General features: G+C 36.0%; 1 pseudogene across 1 annotated transcript in view; it reads right to left on the minus strand.

The window, feature by feature from the left end:
- The window catches only part of LOC149744255 (uncharacterized), an 85,495-nt pseudogene that overhangs the window by 14,237 nt on the left and 53,746 nt on the right, over positions 1–17,512 (minus strand). Inside the window, exons 5-6 of the transcript XR_016391324.1 lie at positions 855–937; positions 157–295 (exon numbers count right to left, since the gene is read on the minus strand). The product of XR_016391324.1 is annotated as an uncharacterized LOC149744255 (transcript). The remainder of the gene's footprint in view (positions 1–156; positions 296–854; positions 938–17,512) is intronic.

The following is a 17,512-nucleotide window of genomic DNA, read 5'->3' on the forward strand; positions in this document are numbered from 1 at the left end:
ATAGTAAGTCTTATAAGCTAAACTTTCCATATCTTTATCTCAAATGATTCTGTCATATCATTTTGCTATAGCAAAGTCTTAGTATTCATTATATTACCTTTACTAGAACTATGGTGATGATAACTATATATAGAAATGGAAATGCATGATACATACGAAAAGTGGCTTCATATGCATGGCTGAAGAATACTTGTCCCCATAATTTGCTTCAGGTCTAGCTGTTCCCAGAGAGCCATTCCAATTAAAAGATGGATGGATGTAAGGATTGTCCTCTTTGGGCTCATAAGTCATAATGCTATTTTAAATGAAAAAACAAACATGAAATATTTCAGGATATTTTAAAAATATCAAACACACATAGATTCTTATCACTATATTCTCTAGGAAGCAAATAAATGAAACCATCCAGAAGGCACATTAGATCGGTATAGCAGATATACCAAAATAATGGCATCTTCATAAAACAAAGAAAATGATTCTGCTTTTATTCTATTCCTCACTAAGACTAGGGTTTTTGTTAGGGAATATTTCCTATGGTCTAAGAATGTCTGAGAAATTACTATGATACTTAGATAAGTGAAGGAAATACAATTTAAAAAATCTTACAGATTAATCTAGGTCAGTGCTTTTTTCCTCAGGAAATGTGTTATCTTCTGGCATAAACACAATTATGTATGTATTCATAGTTAGAAACACTGTTATCTCTGACTATGCCTCTCCTTCTCTGCAACCCCACCTCCTACTGAAAAATAAATACATAAAATTTTCTGCTAAAATTCTTTCCAAATAATATCCTGCTTTCTTTCTTTTTCAGTATTTACAAGCTTTAAATTTCCTTTTAAGGGATTGCTTACTTGTAATTTCTTCCAGAGAACTGTTGTGGTGGAGATACAGGACTTCTAGGAAGGATGCTCTGAAGGGATGAACTCCAGGGATTCTGCAGGTAGATTTTGTTTTTTGTTTAAGGGAGAGAGGAAAGGTTTAGCCATGATTTTAAGGAAATTTGAAATACAGTGGCTCATATTGATACCACATGCTAAATATCTAAATGTTAAGATACCTCCAGGCCTGCTCCTAAAAAATGACAAATAAGCAAAGGTATTATTAAAAGGCAAATGTTTACATATTATAGTGGTAATTTAGCAGGTCTTTGTCTATTTCTATCTATTATCTATTTATATTTATCTATCTTTCTCTCTATGATGTAGAATGGCTTACTGAAGGGGAAATGCAAATGGAAGGTTCATTTCAGCTGGTACTCTAAGCAATACGTGAAGCTTCCAGTCAAAAGAATTAAATATAAATCCCCCTTCCTATTGTCATAGTGTGAAAAATGCTAATCCCCAGACAAAACAGAGTTGACAAAAAGTAACTTAGAGAATACTGAAGCTGAATATAGAGAGCTGCAACATTAAACAGTTACAGCATACAGCAGAGTTTTGGAGGGAAACAAATACAAATCAATTGATAAAGAGTTGGTTCTTAAAGACCATACTTTAAGTACATAAGCAAAGAGTAAATTGTAGCAATACGGACTTTGAAATAAGAAACTGGCATTTTAACACAGACATGAGGCATATAAGTGGATCCAGACCAGATCTACACAGAGCCTATTCTTACAGCCATACTGGTTATGTGTGGGTACATAACATTGTGACATAGCCATTTTGATGGAGCCATATTGAAATCAAGGATATTTTTATATAGGTACTTTGATAGAGATATTTTGACATGGGGGAATTTGATGCAGACTATAAAATAATCCATTGTACTTTCTGATTAAAATAAGATTAAATTGGATGTGAAATATGTACCATGACTCATCCTTAAGTTTAAGCTCATGTCCATCCACAAGCACCCCTGGAGGAGGGGGTGGTGAGGAACCTTGGATTGATAATAATGTTGGAGATGAGATAAAGGTTAAGTATAATCTGGGAAAAAAAAACTGATACAAACAGGAAGAATGAGACAGACTCAATATTTTTCCTCTATTGTTTAAATATTTGCCTTTGGGCTTTCCTTTTCTGCTTTGTTTTTGCAATCTTCTTTAAAATAAAATTTAAAAAACCCACAAAACTAAAAAAGAAAACCATGACTCTTGAAAGTGTGATTTCAGTGAAGCTTGGCAAGAAAGCTTCACTTGTGTCTATAGCCAGTCCCTCTTTTCTTGGCTCCCTGATGTCATAGTAGACAGAATCACGGGTTCCTGAGCATTCTGTACATCAGTTCTTAAAGGGGCTACCTTTCCTTCCATTGACTTAATTTCATTGGTCCAGGCCTTTTTCTCCAGCAGGCAAGAGAGAATAGCATATCTGATGCAATGAAAAGAGAGCTATCTAAAATTTGGATTTGCGGACCACAGAACAGATTTTCTAGCTGAAGCAGTATGGATATATTTGGGGAGAAGGATCCCATAGGAAGTAGTAGGTGAGTCTCGGCTACTATATAGAGGAATGCTGCATACTTCCCACTTGTCCATTTTGGGCCTAATTTAAATTCATTAAGCCAGACCTGGGCCTTGATACAGCTAGATAGATGTAGAAAAGTGTTTCAGGCAGAACCTAAGGAGTATAAACTTATAGAATAGAAGTCAGGGTCAGATTGACATGGTGACTTATTTATTTATTTATTTTTTGAGATCAGGTCCTAGGGGTGGTGGTGATGGTCATGTGATCATAGTGTGACACCTTACTCTTTTCTTTTTTAACATCTTTATTGAAGTGTAATTGCTTTACAATGGTGTGTTACTTTCTGTTTCATAACAAAGTGAATCAGTTATACATATATATATGTCCCCATATCTCTTCCCTCTTGCACCTCCCTCCCTCCCACCTTCCCTATCCCACCCCTCTAGGTCATCACAAAGCACCCAGCTGATCTCCCTGTGCTATGTGGCTGCTTCCCACTAGCTATCTATTTTATGTTTGGTAGTGTATATATGTCCATGCCACTCTCTCACTTTGTCACAGCTTACCCTTCCCCCTCCCCATATCCTCAAGTCCATGCTCTAGTAGGTCTGTGTCTTTATTCCTGTCTTGCCCCTCAGTTCTTCATGAACTTTTTTTTTCTTAGATTCCATATATATGTGTTAGCATATGGTATTTGTCTTTCTCTTTCTGACTTACTTCACTCTGTATGACAGACTCTAGGTCCATCCACCTCCCTACAAATAACTCAATTTCGTTCCTTTTTATGGCTGAGTAATATTCCATTGTATATATGTGCCACATCTTCTTTATCCATTCATCTGTCGATGGACACTTAGGTTGCTTCCATGTCCTGGCTATTGTAAATAGAGCTGTAATGAACATTTTTGTACATGTCTCTTTTTGAATTACGGTTTTCTCAGGTTATATGCCCAGTAGTGGGATTGCTGGGTCGTATGGGAGTTCTATTTTTAGTGTTTTAAGGAACCTCCATACTGTTCTCCATAGCGGCTGTATCAATCTACATTCCCACCAACAGTGCAAGAGGGTTCCCTTTTCTCCACACCCTCTCCAGCATTTATTGTTTGTAGATTTTTTGATGATGGCAATTCTGACTGGTGTGAGATGATATCTCATTGTAGTTTTGATTTGCATTTCTCTAATGATTAATGATGTTGAGCATTCTTTCATGTGTTTGTTGGCAATCTGTATATCTTCTTTGGAGAAATGTCTATTTAGGTCTTCTGCCCATTTTTGGATTAGGTTGTTTGTTTTTTGTTATTGAGCTGCACGAGCTGCTTGTAAACTTTGGAGATTAATCCTTTGTCAGTTGCTTCATTTGCAAATATTTTCTCCCATTCTGAGGGTTGTCTTTTGGTCTTGTTTATGGTTTCCTTTGCTGTGCAAAAGCTTTGAAGTTTCATTAGGTCCCATTTGTTTATTTTTGTTTTTATTTCCATTTCTCTAGGAGGTGGGTCAAAAAGGATCTTGCTGTGATTTATGTCATAGAGTGTTCTGCCTATGTTTTCCTCTAAGAGTTTGATAGTGACATCCTACTCTTATGAGCCCATAGGGGTTCAGAAAGAATAGCAGCTAGCTATGAAGACATTTTTCTCCACAATCAATGACTGTATCAGCCTCTTGAGGTAGAATGACTATATAATTTATTGCCCAAACCAGAACACTTATGAACGTGACAGGGGTAACTGTTCATGTTTACATTGGAACAACCAACAGAAAGTGGGGCTATCCTTATCACCCTACATTGAAATCACTGTTGTTGTACCCAAAAGCTGAGCCTCCACCTGTTTTTCAGAAATACAGTCAATACGGCTTCCACTTTCTCCATCAAAAGAAATTTCTCTTCTATATCTTACTTCAGAAAACCTTGAAATACCCTATTTGGTATTACATAGGCACAATCATTAATTCCATTGTTCAGCACCCACAAGTAGGTTGACCCTGTGAGTGTGTGAGACAGATGTGTTCAGTAAAGCATTAAGCCATGGTCCACCTTGACAATTTCAAAGGAGAATGAAAAAGCCATGTGGAGGGAAAAATTAGCATATAATAAGTGTAGAAAAGTCAGCAGATTCTGATTTAAATCTATGATCAAAGAGCAAAACATCATGTGAGGGTTGGGAAAATTAAAGAAATCAAGAGAAGTCTCTGGAACTCTGTGATGACATTCCAAAGAGCAAAATTTGTATGTAGGAAGACCCACAGGTCATTCTAATCTATCTGGGACAGCCTGACTAGGTGCCCCATGTATTGAGAGTCAGAGGCAAATTACTTGTCCTATTCATTCTCTTCTCCAATGCCAGTGAAGTTTTTCCAATTGTTACAGATCAAGGCTCTTTCTAGGGCATCAATACCTGGAACCAGGAGTAGACTGTGCCAATGGAGGGCTGGATTTTAGTTTCTCAGATGAATTTCATATTTTAAAATGTATGATTAAAAATCTCCAAAGGGCCAAACAGCACTGTCTAGCAATCCTACAATTTCCTAATTTATTTTCCTATTCTCTGAGACAACTATTTCACCATTGCGTCTCTCCACAAATCTTCAACTTCTCCTCTATGTTCTTTATTCCCAGTTAATGACCTCACATCTTATTTCACTAAGAAAATAGGAACAGTCAGAAGAGAACTATTTCATTTTCCAACCAGCAAATTTACCAACCGACCTGAATCTGTATCCACATACTCTATTATGGATAAAATGTCTCTTGTATCAAAGACCAACTCTTCCAAATGTTCTCAGGATCCCTCTTTTTGCCCTCCCATGGCTTTTCTTCATGCAATTATTAGCATTCTATCCCATAGTGTCACATTTTTCCCTCTCAACTGGATCATTCCTATTAATATGTAGATTTGCATTACACAAAACTCTCTTAACTCCACATAATTTCCCAGCTGCTGCCTCATTTTTCTGCTTCTTACGTGAAAACATCACAAAAAAATGTTGTCACCCTCATTGTAACCGTTTCCTCACCTCTCTTTCACTTTTCAGTCCGTGTCAGTCTTGCTTCTGTCCCCACCACTCTGCTGAAACAGCTCTTGTGAAGGTTACCAGCCATCTCATTTTACAAAATCTAATGTTATTTCTCAGTCTTCACCTGACTTTATCTCTCAGTATCATTTAATATACTGGATCATTCCCTAATTCTTGAAATACTTTCTTTTCTCTCTTTGCTTCCTTGAGACTACACTCTCCTAGTTTTTCTCCTATTGCTGTATATGATCTATCCCAGATCCTTTTTCTGGCCCAGCTTCTCCTTTGCTACATGATCTCTAAATGTTGGAACACCTGAGGGCTTGTTACCAACTTCTCTTTTCCTCTATATTTATACTCTGTCTATAAGTCCAGTAACATGACTTTAATTAGCACTCATATCCTGATGACTATCAAATTCATATCTCCAGTTTGTACTTGTCCCCTGAGATCTAAATTCATATATCCAGCTGCCAACTCAAGGCCTCCGCTTGGAAGTCTAATAGACATACCCAACTAACCATGAAAAACCCAAAAAATTTGACCCCTCTTCCATCTAAAAACACTCTGCTTTTCCTCCAGTATTCCTCATAATCTGGTTGCTCAAATCAAAATCCTTGAAGTCATCCTTTGTTACTCTCTTTTCCTCATGCTTCATATACACTCTGTCAGTAAGTTTTCAGCATTCAGAATCATTCCCATGGAGAAAGTCCTCCAGTGTGACTTTCCACTGAACTAATAACAAAATCAAATCCTACATACCTTACCATATCCTACAAAACCCAGTATAATCTGCTTACCTCACCAGCAATTCAGTCATGTTGAATTTCTTTTTTTGAGCACATCAAGCCTGTTTTTTCCCTTAGGGTTTTTGTACTCTTTCTGCTTAGAAAGTTCTTTCCCTGACTTTTTATATGGAAGTGTTTTTTTACAACTTTCAGTCTTAATTTAAATATCACATTTTCAAAAAGTCATCTCTAACTTTCCCATCTAACGTTTCCCCACTCCAAGTCACTATTATATCACTGTTTATTGTACTTATGGAATTTATCACAATCTGAAATTATCTTATTTATTTACTTGCTTATTTGTTTATTGTCTGCCTCCTCTCCCTTCTCTAATGTAAGATCAATGAGGACAAGACTTAATCTCAAATACCACTGTATCCTCAGAGTATAGAACAGTTCCAAGAACATAGTAGGCATTTGGTAAATTTTTTGTTCAATGGATAAATGAATAATGATATCTAATGAACACAACTGAGTGCATTTTTATGTTAAGAACCAAAGTGAAACATTGGTTCCTTCTTGTTTGGAGTCTGCAATCCCTTTGCTGTGACCTTCTACTTTAATGGCCTCATAATATACCTATCTTGAAAGAACATCAAGCACAGATGAGGAATAATCTGAACAATAATAAGGCATAGTGGGCTCTCAATCAGAACTAGTGTACTGATTATCTAGGATATTTTACTTCTCTATCCTTCTTACTGCCTGCCTGTTGGTACCTTTGTGCCCTCTTAAGGTGAATAAGAATGAAAAAATAAAATTTGATACTCAAACTTATCAATTTGGTTTCCATTAGCAGCTTTAATCAAAAGTTGGTAGAAGAAAAATTATTCTGAAAGGAAATTTGATTAATTTTCTGTTTAGAGATTTAATATATCCACATTTCCTCTTGTCTCATCTCTTGGTCAGGACTAAAGATAATTAAGCATTGGGAATTTAAGATCTGGTGAATAGTGGTCACCTATCCAGGGAAAAAGTGAGTCAAAGAAACGGAAGAAAGTGAAAGAGGTAAGTACTCTTTAAACCCCACTCTAAGATTACTCCAACAGAAAGGAACTGTTTCTTTTCCTGCTTCTGCCTCAAATAATAGTCTTGTCCATCACAAACAGTGACTCTAGACCCTGCTAGAGTTCTTTTGGATCAGTTGTGAAGTGAGTCTTTAACTTGCTAGACTGGCCTGTGAAACTCAGAGAAAAATTTCACACCCATGACAAACAAAACAAAACAAAACAAAAAAACACATCCATAAGTATATATAAAGTATGTATAAACAGAGTTAAAACAACTCATTGAGAGTACAACTTAAAAAAGATCAAGTCTATATTAACACATGATACAGTCTTTAAAATGGGTCTTGAAACTAGCATAATAGAGCCTTAATCTCCTTTAAAAATTCATGTTAATTAGCAACATCCTAGGCTCTGTTTAAATTCTCTCTAGCCAGAAGCACCAAAGTCTAATGAAATTAAGTATTTTAAAGTTTCGAGTAAAATTTTTCTTACTTTTGATCTAAGAAACACATACACATACATGCACACAAAAACATACACACAAACACACATTTATGTGAGTGTGTTGGAAGCTACATTAAAATGCAGTCACCTCTTTGGGTTCTATTTAGTACCACAAAACAGTATCCTGAGGTATTGTAGACCAGAAAGAGTGAATGCATTTGCCAAAGGTATACATTTTACAACGGTTGTAATTTAAATCCTGAGACAGTATGACTCATGTTACTCACAGTTTCCTCCATTAGCACTACACCTAATAGAGCAACCATATGTCTTACCTTTTTATAGGGACAACACTGACTTCATGTAACTTTTTTTTCAATAATGGAAATTTGCTAAATGTATTATAATGCCAGGGACTTCCCTGGTGGCACAGTGGTTAAGAATCCACCTGCCAATGCAGGGGACACAGGTTCAGTCCCTGGTCCAGGAAGATCCTACATGCCATGGAGCAACTAAGCCTGTGCACCACAACTACTGAGCCTGCACACCACAACTACTGAAGCCTGATCACTTAGAGTCTGTGCTCTGCAACAAGAGAAGCCACCGCAATGAGAAGCCTGTGCACCGCAAGAAATAGTAGTCCCCGCAACTAGAAAAAGCCCACGCACAGCAACGAAGACCCAACGCAGTCAAAAAGAAATAAAATTAATGAAAAAATAAGCATGATGCCATACCTCTGCAAGAACTAGCACTGACATATATACACTACCAAATGTAAAATAGATAGCTAGTGGGAAGCAGCTGCATCGCACGGGGCGATCAGCTCAGTGCTTTGTGACCTCCTAGAGGGGTGGGATAGGGCGGGTGGAAGGGAGAGCAAGAGGGAGGGGATATGGGGATATATGTGTACAAATAGCTGGTTCACTTTGTTATACAGCAGAAAATAACACAACACATTGTAAAGCAATTATACTCCAATAAAGATGTTAAAAAAAAGATTAGATGAGGTGACTATTTACCTCCCAATAAAAGAAATATACATTGCAAATAAAAAATAAATAAATAAATACACAGGGTAAACAAAGAATGTTGCCAGCCCTTCCAGTTCTACAAGGATTAAGTTGCAGCGCACTGCAGTGTGGCCTGAGGGGAATTCAGGATGGAAAAACAGGAAGCATTCTGTGTTTTGGGTATACGGGGCCCCTCAATAGTCAAGATGCACATCTAAGGAAGAATTTCAGTGACCCTAGATTCTTGCATCTTCCCATACATAGAAAAGCACTAAAATCATTAACTTCAGATTTTTTCTTTAGCTTATGAGAACTGGCTTCATTATTTTATAGTAGAATTTTGAACTTGTGTCTCTTTTGAACGAATGACAGGGTCTAGTGATAAGACAATAAAGTACAACTGCTAACTGAATAAGTTCCATTTCATTATTAATTTTATTAAATAGCAGAGTATTTGTTCTAACATCTAGTATATCTTTTAGTGGGTATTACCTAAGATATCCTGTCATTAATGTTCATAGTTCTCTTATAGCACATTTCCTAGTGATTAGCCTTAACCCAGTTATCATGCCTATTAGGAGAATAATACAAACTGGATTGAGTTCCTTGAAAAATAAGACCATCACCTTTATCCAGCTGGGTTAGACACCAACATGTGTGGATTAACCATCTGTAGATAATCATGAGTTTTTAGTATTATTACTATTATTAATTTATTTTTATATCAGATGACTATATCTTATTCAAACAGGTCAGACACTATTGGATATGGACATTGGTTATTAGAATAGAATTTTCCTGGTGAGAGAAAATGTCCTTTATTTTTGTTATTTCTAAATTTTATTTCTGCTATTTCTAATTTTATGTATCTATATTACAGGCTAGACTATTTTGTCCTTAGCTCATGATGACAAATAGAGGCACATTATTGGCCAAGTGTAGCTGTTTTATAACCATAATTTCAGAATAAATATGTTTCAAAATAATTGTATTAAGACCATTCTGCAATAACTGTAAAGGCTACAACTGGACATTATATTTATTTGTAATTCAGTAAAAGAACATTTTTAAGCATGAATACATAAATGCTCATATTTTTAAGTTTTTTCATTTCTAAAAAAGAGTTTGACAATCATATTTTTCAGTTTAGTAATAGATTGGTATGGGAATAAATCAGCAAGGAAATGATTAAAAAAGAGATAAGAGGTTACTTTCTGTGAGCATTCACTTATTGAATGCTGCTATTAACTATTCTGACCATGCTGTATAGTTAGCGGCTGTCTGGCTCCAACTGTGCACCATCCATATTAGAGCGCTACATGACAATTGAATATTAAATCTTGCCAAGTAGCATTCATAGTCTCATGTTACAGATATCTTGCTGTGCCTGATGTCTGAAAGCTCCATGTATGATTCAAGTGGTTATTAGCATTAATTTCATAGAGAACTTTTATCTGAGATTTTGAAGCAACAGTTACACAAAGTTGCTCCCTTTTTGGGTGCTATGCAGCTATCAGGAAATCTGTGATTACATTTAAGCCTAGGACTGTGGGGAAAACAAAAACTGTTCCACACTTATTCAGAATTCAGCAAGTTGAAATGCTGAAACCTGAAGACCTTTTGATACAACAAAATACCACAACAAAATTTTGTTTACTTCCAAAAAGGACCCCCTTAGCAGCAAGTTTTCTGAGATATCATGCCCATAGAATGAGAGATAGAAACTTTCAAAGAAAGAACATTTTAGCAAAGCTAACAGAAATGAAGCTTCACAGTTTCTGTGTTTGGCCGATATGACTAAAATCACTGGAGCTTGAAAGAATTTGGTATGGTTATTTTGATAAGCCTAATGGTTAAATTATATTGCTGCTTGGGTGAGCTAATTAACTGCATGATCAACAATTTGTTCTATACACTGAAATAAAAAATCCAAAAATATTGTGAACAATTTGGCAAACATTGATATAAATAATGCTTTGCTTTAATACGTATGAGAGTTAGAAGTGAGAAGTAAAAGGTGGCACTGTTTACTAAATATCTGTTCTTCATCATCATTAAAGAAAATTAATTGAGCGTTCATGTGGTACATAGCACTCATATAAGCATACAGAAATATCAAGATGAATTTTGTCACATCCTATTTATTAAGAAATTTGCAATCCAAGTGGAAAAGTAATGAAGATATTTCCTCCCAATATTTTATAATATCTCCATTTTGAAATATACTATTTTGCATGTACAAACACGTTTGAGAAACCTATCTCTGCATGAAAAGGCTGTGGCTAATTTATATTAACAATTATTTTCATTTAGATATTCCGTTTTATAATTTTAACTATTTTTACTTCTTACAATAAAAGACACACACACACACACACACACACCTCTTCCCAAACGTCTCCTTAAATCTTTCCACTTCCCCACATGTCACCCAACTCATAGACATGTAAAACTATCTTCAAACCCACACCAGCCTGGAAATTTTAAATTTAATTATTTTATGGAAAGTATGAAAAAGAGAGCACCATATACCCACTGCATTAAAGCATATTTATTTTGCATTTTCACGTGTGTGTTATGGCCAAATATCTTACTTATTTTTTAACATCATTATTGAAATATAATTGTTTTACATTATTGTAAAACTTATTATTTGTAAAAATAATTTGTAATTATTTGTAATAATTTATTTGTAAAAAACTTACTTTTTAACATCATTATTGGAATATAATGGTTTTACATTATTGTGTTAGTTGCTGCGGTATAACAAAGTGAATCAGGTATACATAAACATATATCACCATATCTCCTCCCTCTTGCATATCCCTCCCACCCTCCATATCCCACCCCTCTAGGTGGACACAAAGCACCGATCTGATCTCCCTGTGCTATGTGGCTTCTTCCCACTAGCAATCTATTTTACATTTGGTAATGTATGTGTGTCTATGCCACTGCCTCACTTCGTCCCAGCTTACCCTTCCCCCACCCTGTGTCCCCAGGTCCATTCTCTACGTCTGTGTCTTTATTTCTGCCCTGCCCCTAGGTTCTTCAGAACCTTTGTTTTGTTTTTGTTTTGTTTTTTTAGTTTCCATATATATGTGTTAGCATACAGTATTTGGTTTCTCTTTCTGACTTACTTAAATCTGTATGACAGACTCTAGGTCCATCCACCTCACTGCAAATAACTCAATTTCATTTCTTTTTATGTGTGCCACACCTTCTTTATCCATTCTTCTGTCGATGGACACTTAGGTTGCTTCCATATCCTGGCTATTGTAAATAGAGCTGCAATAAACATTGTGGTACATGACTCTTTTTGAATTATGGTTTTCTCAGGGTATGTGCCTAACAGTGGGATTGCTGGGTAATATGGTAGTTCTATTTTTAGTTTTTTAAGGAACCTCCATACTGTTCTCCATAGTGGCTGTATCAACTTACATTCCCACCAAGAGTGCAAGAGGTTAATTTTCCTCTACACCCCATCCGGCATTTATTGTTCGTAGATTTTTTGATGGTGGCCATTCTGACCGGTGTGAGGTGATACCTCATTGTAGTTTTGATTTGCATTTCTCTAATGATTAGTGATGTTGAGAATCCTTTCATGTGTTTGTTGGCAATCTGTATATCTTCTTTGGAGAAATGTCTATTTAGGTCTTCTGCCCATTTTTGGATTGGGTTGTTTGTTTTTTGATATTGAGCTGTATGAGCTACCTGTATATTTTGGAGATTAATCCTTTGTCAGTTGCTGCACTTGCAGATACTTTCTCCCAGTCTGAGGGTTGTCTTTCGTCTTGTTTATGGTTTCCTTTGCTGTGCACAAGCTTTTAAGTTTCATTAGGTCCCATTTGTTTATTTTTGTTTTATTTCCATTTCTCTAGCAGGTGGGTCAAAAAGGATCTTGCTATGATGTATGTCATAGAGTGTTCTGCCTACGTTTTCCTCTAAGAGTTTAATACTGTCTGACCTTACATTTAGGTCGTTAATCCAGTTTGAGTCTATTTCTGTGTATGGTGTTAGGGAGTGTTTTAATTTCATTCTTTTCCATGTAGCTGTCCAGTTTTCCCAGCACCACTTATTGAAGAGGCTGTCTTTCCTCCATTGTATATTCTTGCCTCCATTATCAAAGATAAGCTGACCATATTTGTGTGGGTTTATCTCTGTATTTTCTATCCTGTTCCATTGATCTATATTTCTCTTCTTGTGCCAGTATCATACTGTCTTGATGACAGTAGCTTTGTAGTATAGTCTGAAGCCAGGGAACATGATGCCTCCAGTGCTCTTGTTCTCTCTCAAGATTGCTTTGGCTATTCAGGGTCTTTTGTATTACCATAAAAATTGAAGAATTTTTTTGTTCTAGTTCTGTGAAAAATACCATTGGTAATTTGATAGGGATTGCATTGAATCTGTAGATTGCTTTAGGTAGTATAGTCATTTTCACAGTGCTGATTTATCCAATCCAAGAACATGGTATATCTCTCCATCTGTTTGTATCATCTTTAATTTCTTTCATCAGTGTCTTATAGTTTTCAGCATACAGGTCTTTCATATCCTAAAGTAGGTTTATTCCTAGGTATTTTGTTGTTGTTGTTGTTGCAATGGTAAATGGGAGGATTTCCTTAATTTCTCTTTCAGATTTTTCATCATTAGTGTATAGGAATGCAAGAGATTTCTATGCATTAATTTTGTATCCTGCTACTTTATGAAATTCATTGATTAGCTCTAGTAGTTTTCTGTAAACGTCTCTGATATACTCTATATACTGTATCATGTCATATGCAAACAGTAGCAGATTTACTTCTTCTTTTCCGATTTGAATTCCTTTCATTTCCTTTTCTTCTCTGATTGCTGTGGCTAAAACTTTCAAAACTATGTTGAAAAATAGTGGTGAGAGTGGGAAACCTTGTATTGTTCCTGATCTTAGTGGAAATGATTTCAGTTTTTCACCGTTGAGAATGATGTTGGCTGTGGGTTGTCATATGTGACCTTTATTATGTTGAGGTAAGTTCCCTCTATGCCTACTTTCTGGTGGGTTTTTATCATAAATATGTGATGAATTTTGTCAAAAGCTTTTTCTGCATCTATTGAGATGATCATATGGTTTTTATCCTTCAATTTGTTAATATGGTGTATCACATTGATTGATTTGTGTATATTGAAGAATCCTTGCATTCCTGGGATAAACCCCACCTGATCATGATGTATGATCCTTTAAATGTGCTGTTGGATTCTGTTTGCTAGTATTTTGTTGAGGATTTTTGCATCTATGTTCATCAGTGATATTGGCCTGTAGTTTTCTTTCTTTGTGACATCTTTGCCTTGTTTTGGTATCAAGGTGATGGTGGCCTCATAGAATGAGTTTGGGAGTGTTCCTCCCTCTGTTATATTTTGGAAGGGTTTGAAAAGGATAGGTGTTAGCTCTTCTCTAAATGTTTGATAGAATTTGCCTGTGAAGCCATCTGGTCCTGGGCTTTTGTTTGTTGGAAGATTTTTAATCACAGTCTCAATTTCTGTGCTTGTGATTGGTGTGTTTATATTTTCTATTTCTTCCTGGTTCATTCTCAGAAGGTTGTGCATTTCTAAGAATTTGTCCATTTCTTCCAGGTTGTCCTTTTTATTGGCATATATTTGCTTGTAGTAATCTCTCACAATCCTTTGTATTTCTGCAGTGTCAGTTGTTACTTCTCCTTTTTCATTTCTAATTCTGTTGACTTGCGTCTTTTCCATTCTTTTCTTGATGAGTCTGGCTAATGGTTTTTCAGTTTTGTTTATCTTCTCCAAGAACCAGCTTTTAGTTTTATTGATCTTTGCTATTGTTTCCTTCATTTATTTTTCATTTATTTCTGGTCTAGTTTTTATGATTTCTTACCTTCTGCTAACATTTGGGTCTTTTGTTCTTTGTTCTCTAATTACTTTAGTTGTAAGGTTAGGTTGTTTATTTGAGTTGTTTCTTGTTTCTTGAGGTAGGACTGTATTGCTATTAAATTCCCTCTTAGAACTGCTTTTGCTGCACCCCATAGCTTTTATGTCGTTGTGTTTTCATTGTCATTTGTTTCTAGGTATTTCTTGACTTCCTCTTTGATTTCTTCAGTGATCTCTTGGTTATTTAGTAGTGTATTGTTTAGCCTCCATGTCTTTGTGTTTTTTACAGATTTTTTCCTGTAATTGATATCTAGTCTCATAGCATTTTGGTCGGAAAAGATACTTGATACGATTTCAGTTTTCTTAAATTTACCAAGGCTTGATTTGTGACCCACGATATGATCTATCCTGGAGAATGTTCCATGAGCACTTGAGAAGAAAGTGTATTCTGTTGTTTTTGGATGGAATGTTCTATAAATCAATGAAGTCCATCTTGTTTAATGTATCATTTAAAGCTTGTGCTTCATTATTTATTTTCATTTTGCATTATCTTTCTATTGGTAAAAGTGGGGTGTTAAAGTACCCTACTATGACTGTGTTACTGTCGATTTCCCCTTTTATGGCTGTTAATATTTCCTTAAGTATTGAGGTCCTCCTTTGTTAGGTGCATAAATATTTAAAATTGTTATATCTTCTTCTTGGATTGATCCCTTGATCATTATGTAGTGTCCTTCATTGTCTCTTGTAATAATCTTTATTTTCAAGTCTATTTTATCTGATATGACAATTGCTACTCCAGCTTTCTTTTCTTTTCCATTTGCATGGAATAACGTTTTCCATCCACTCACTCTCAGTCTGTATGTGTCCCTAGGTCTGAAGTGTGTCCCTTGTAGACCGCATGTATACAGGTCTTGTTTATGTATCCATTCAGCTATTCTATGTCTTTTGGTTGCAGCATTTAATCCATTTACATTTAAGGTAGTTATCAATATGTGTGTTCCTATTACCATTTTCTAAATTGTTTTGGGTTTGTTATTTTAGGTCTTTTCCTTCTCTTGTGTTTCCTGCCTAGAGATTTTCCTTTAGCATTTGTTGTGATGCTGGTCTTGTGGTGCTGAATTCTCTTAGCTTTTGCTTGTCTGTAAAGTTTTTAATTTCCCTGTCGAATCTGAATGAGATCCTTGCTGGGTAGAGAAATCTTGGTTGTAGGTTTTTCTCTTTCATCACTTTAAATTTGTCCTGCCACTCCCTTCTGGCCTGCAGAGTTTCTGCTGAAGGATCAGCTGTTATCGTTATGGGGATTCTCTTGTGTGATATTTGTTGCTTTTCCCTGGCTGCTTTTAGTATTTTTTCTTTGTATTTAATTTTTGATAGTTTGATTAATATGTGTCTTAGCGTGTTTTTTCTTGGATTTATCCTGTATGGGACTCTCTGTGCTTCCTGGACTTGATTGACTATTTCCTTTCCCATATTAGGGAACTTTTCAACTATATTTTCTTCGAATAGTTTCTCAGTCTCTTCTTTTCCTCTTCTTCTTTTGGGAACCCTATAATTTGCATGTTGGTGTGTTTAATGTTGTCCCAGAAGTCTCTGATACTGTCCTCAATTCTTTTCATTATTTTTTCTTTATTGTGTGCTGTGGTAGCTCTTGCCACTATTTTACCTTCCAGGTCACTTACCCGTTCTTCTGCCTCAGTTATTCTGCTATTGATTCCTTCTAGATAATTTTAATTTCCTTTATTGTGTTGTTCATCATTGTTTGTTTGCCCTTTCGTTCTTCTAGGTCCTTGTTAAAGGTTTCTTGTATTTTCTCCATTCTATTTCCAAGATTTTGGATCATCTTTACTATCATTCGTCTGAATTCTTTTTTAGGTAGACTCTATTTCCTCTTCATTTGTTTGGTCTGGTGGTTTTTACCTTGCTCCTTCATCTGCTTTGTGTTTCTCTGTCTTCTCATTTTGCTTATCTTACTGTGTTTTAGGTCTCCTTTCTGCAGGCTGCAGGTTCGTGTTTCCCATTGTTTTTGGTGTCTGTCCCCAGTGGCTAACGTTGGTTCAGTGTGTTGTGTAGGCTTCCTGGTGGAGGGGACTGGTGCCTGTGTTCTGGTGGATGAGGCTGGATCTTGTCTTTCTGGTGGGCAGGACTGCATCCGGTGGTGTGTTTTGGGGTGTCTGTGAAATTATTATGATTTTAGGCAGCCTCTCTACTAATGGGTGGGGTTGTGTTCCTGTCTTGCCAGTTGTTTGGCATAGTGTGTCCTGCACTGTAGCTTGCTTGTCATTGAGTGGAGCTGGGTCCTAGAGTCGAGATGGAGATCTCTGAAAGAGCTTTTGCCATTTGATATTATGTGGGGCCGGGAGGCCTCTGTTGGACCAGTGTCCTGAACTCAGCTCTCCCACCTTAGAGGCTCAGACCTGAGACCCGGCTGGAGCACCAAGACTCTGTCAGCCACACGGCTCAGAAGAAAAGGGAGATAGAAAGAAAGAAAGAAAGAAAGAAAGAAAGAAAGAAAGAAAGAAAGAAAGAAGAAGGAAGAAAGGAAAGAAGGAAGGAAGGAAGGAAAGAAAGAGAAAGAAAGGAAGAAAGAAAGAAAGAAAGAAAGAAAGAAAAGAAAGAAAGAAAGAAAGAAGGAAGGAAGGAAAGAAGGAAGGAAGGAAGGAAAGAAAGAGAAAGAAAGAAAGGAAGAAAGAAAGAAAGAAAGAAAAGAAAGAAAGAAAGAAAGAAAGAGGAAAGAAAGAAAGAAAGAAAAGTTATTAATTTAAAAATAAAAATATTATTAAAAATAAAACAGTAATAGAAATAAAAAAGAATGAAAGAGAGCAACCAAACCAAAAATCAAATCCACCAATGATAAAAAGTGCTAAAAAATATAGTACAAAAAAAAGAAAAGAAAACCGGAGACACAGAACCCTAGGAGAAATGGTAAAAGCAAAGTTATACAGAGAAGATCACACAAAGATGCATAGACATACACACTCATA

The sequence above is a fragment of the Delphinapterus leucas genome, chromosome X (genome assembly GCF_059928025.1).
Source record: "Delphinapterus leucas isolate spDelLeu-1000000601 "Yukka" chromosome X, BTC_Dleu_Yukka2, whole genome shotgun sequence".
NCBI lineage: Eukaryota > Metazoa > Chordata > Mammalia > Artiodactyla > Monodontidae > Delphinapterus > Delphinapterus leucas.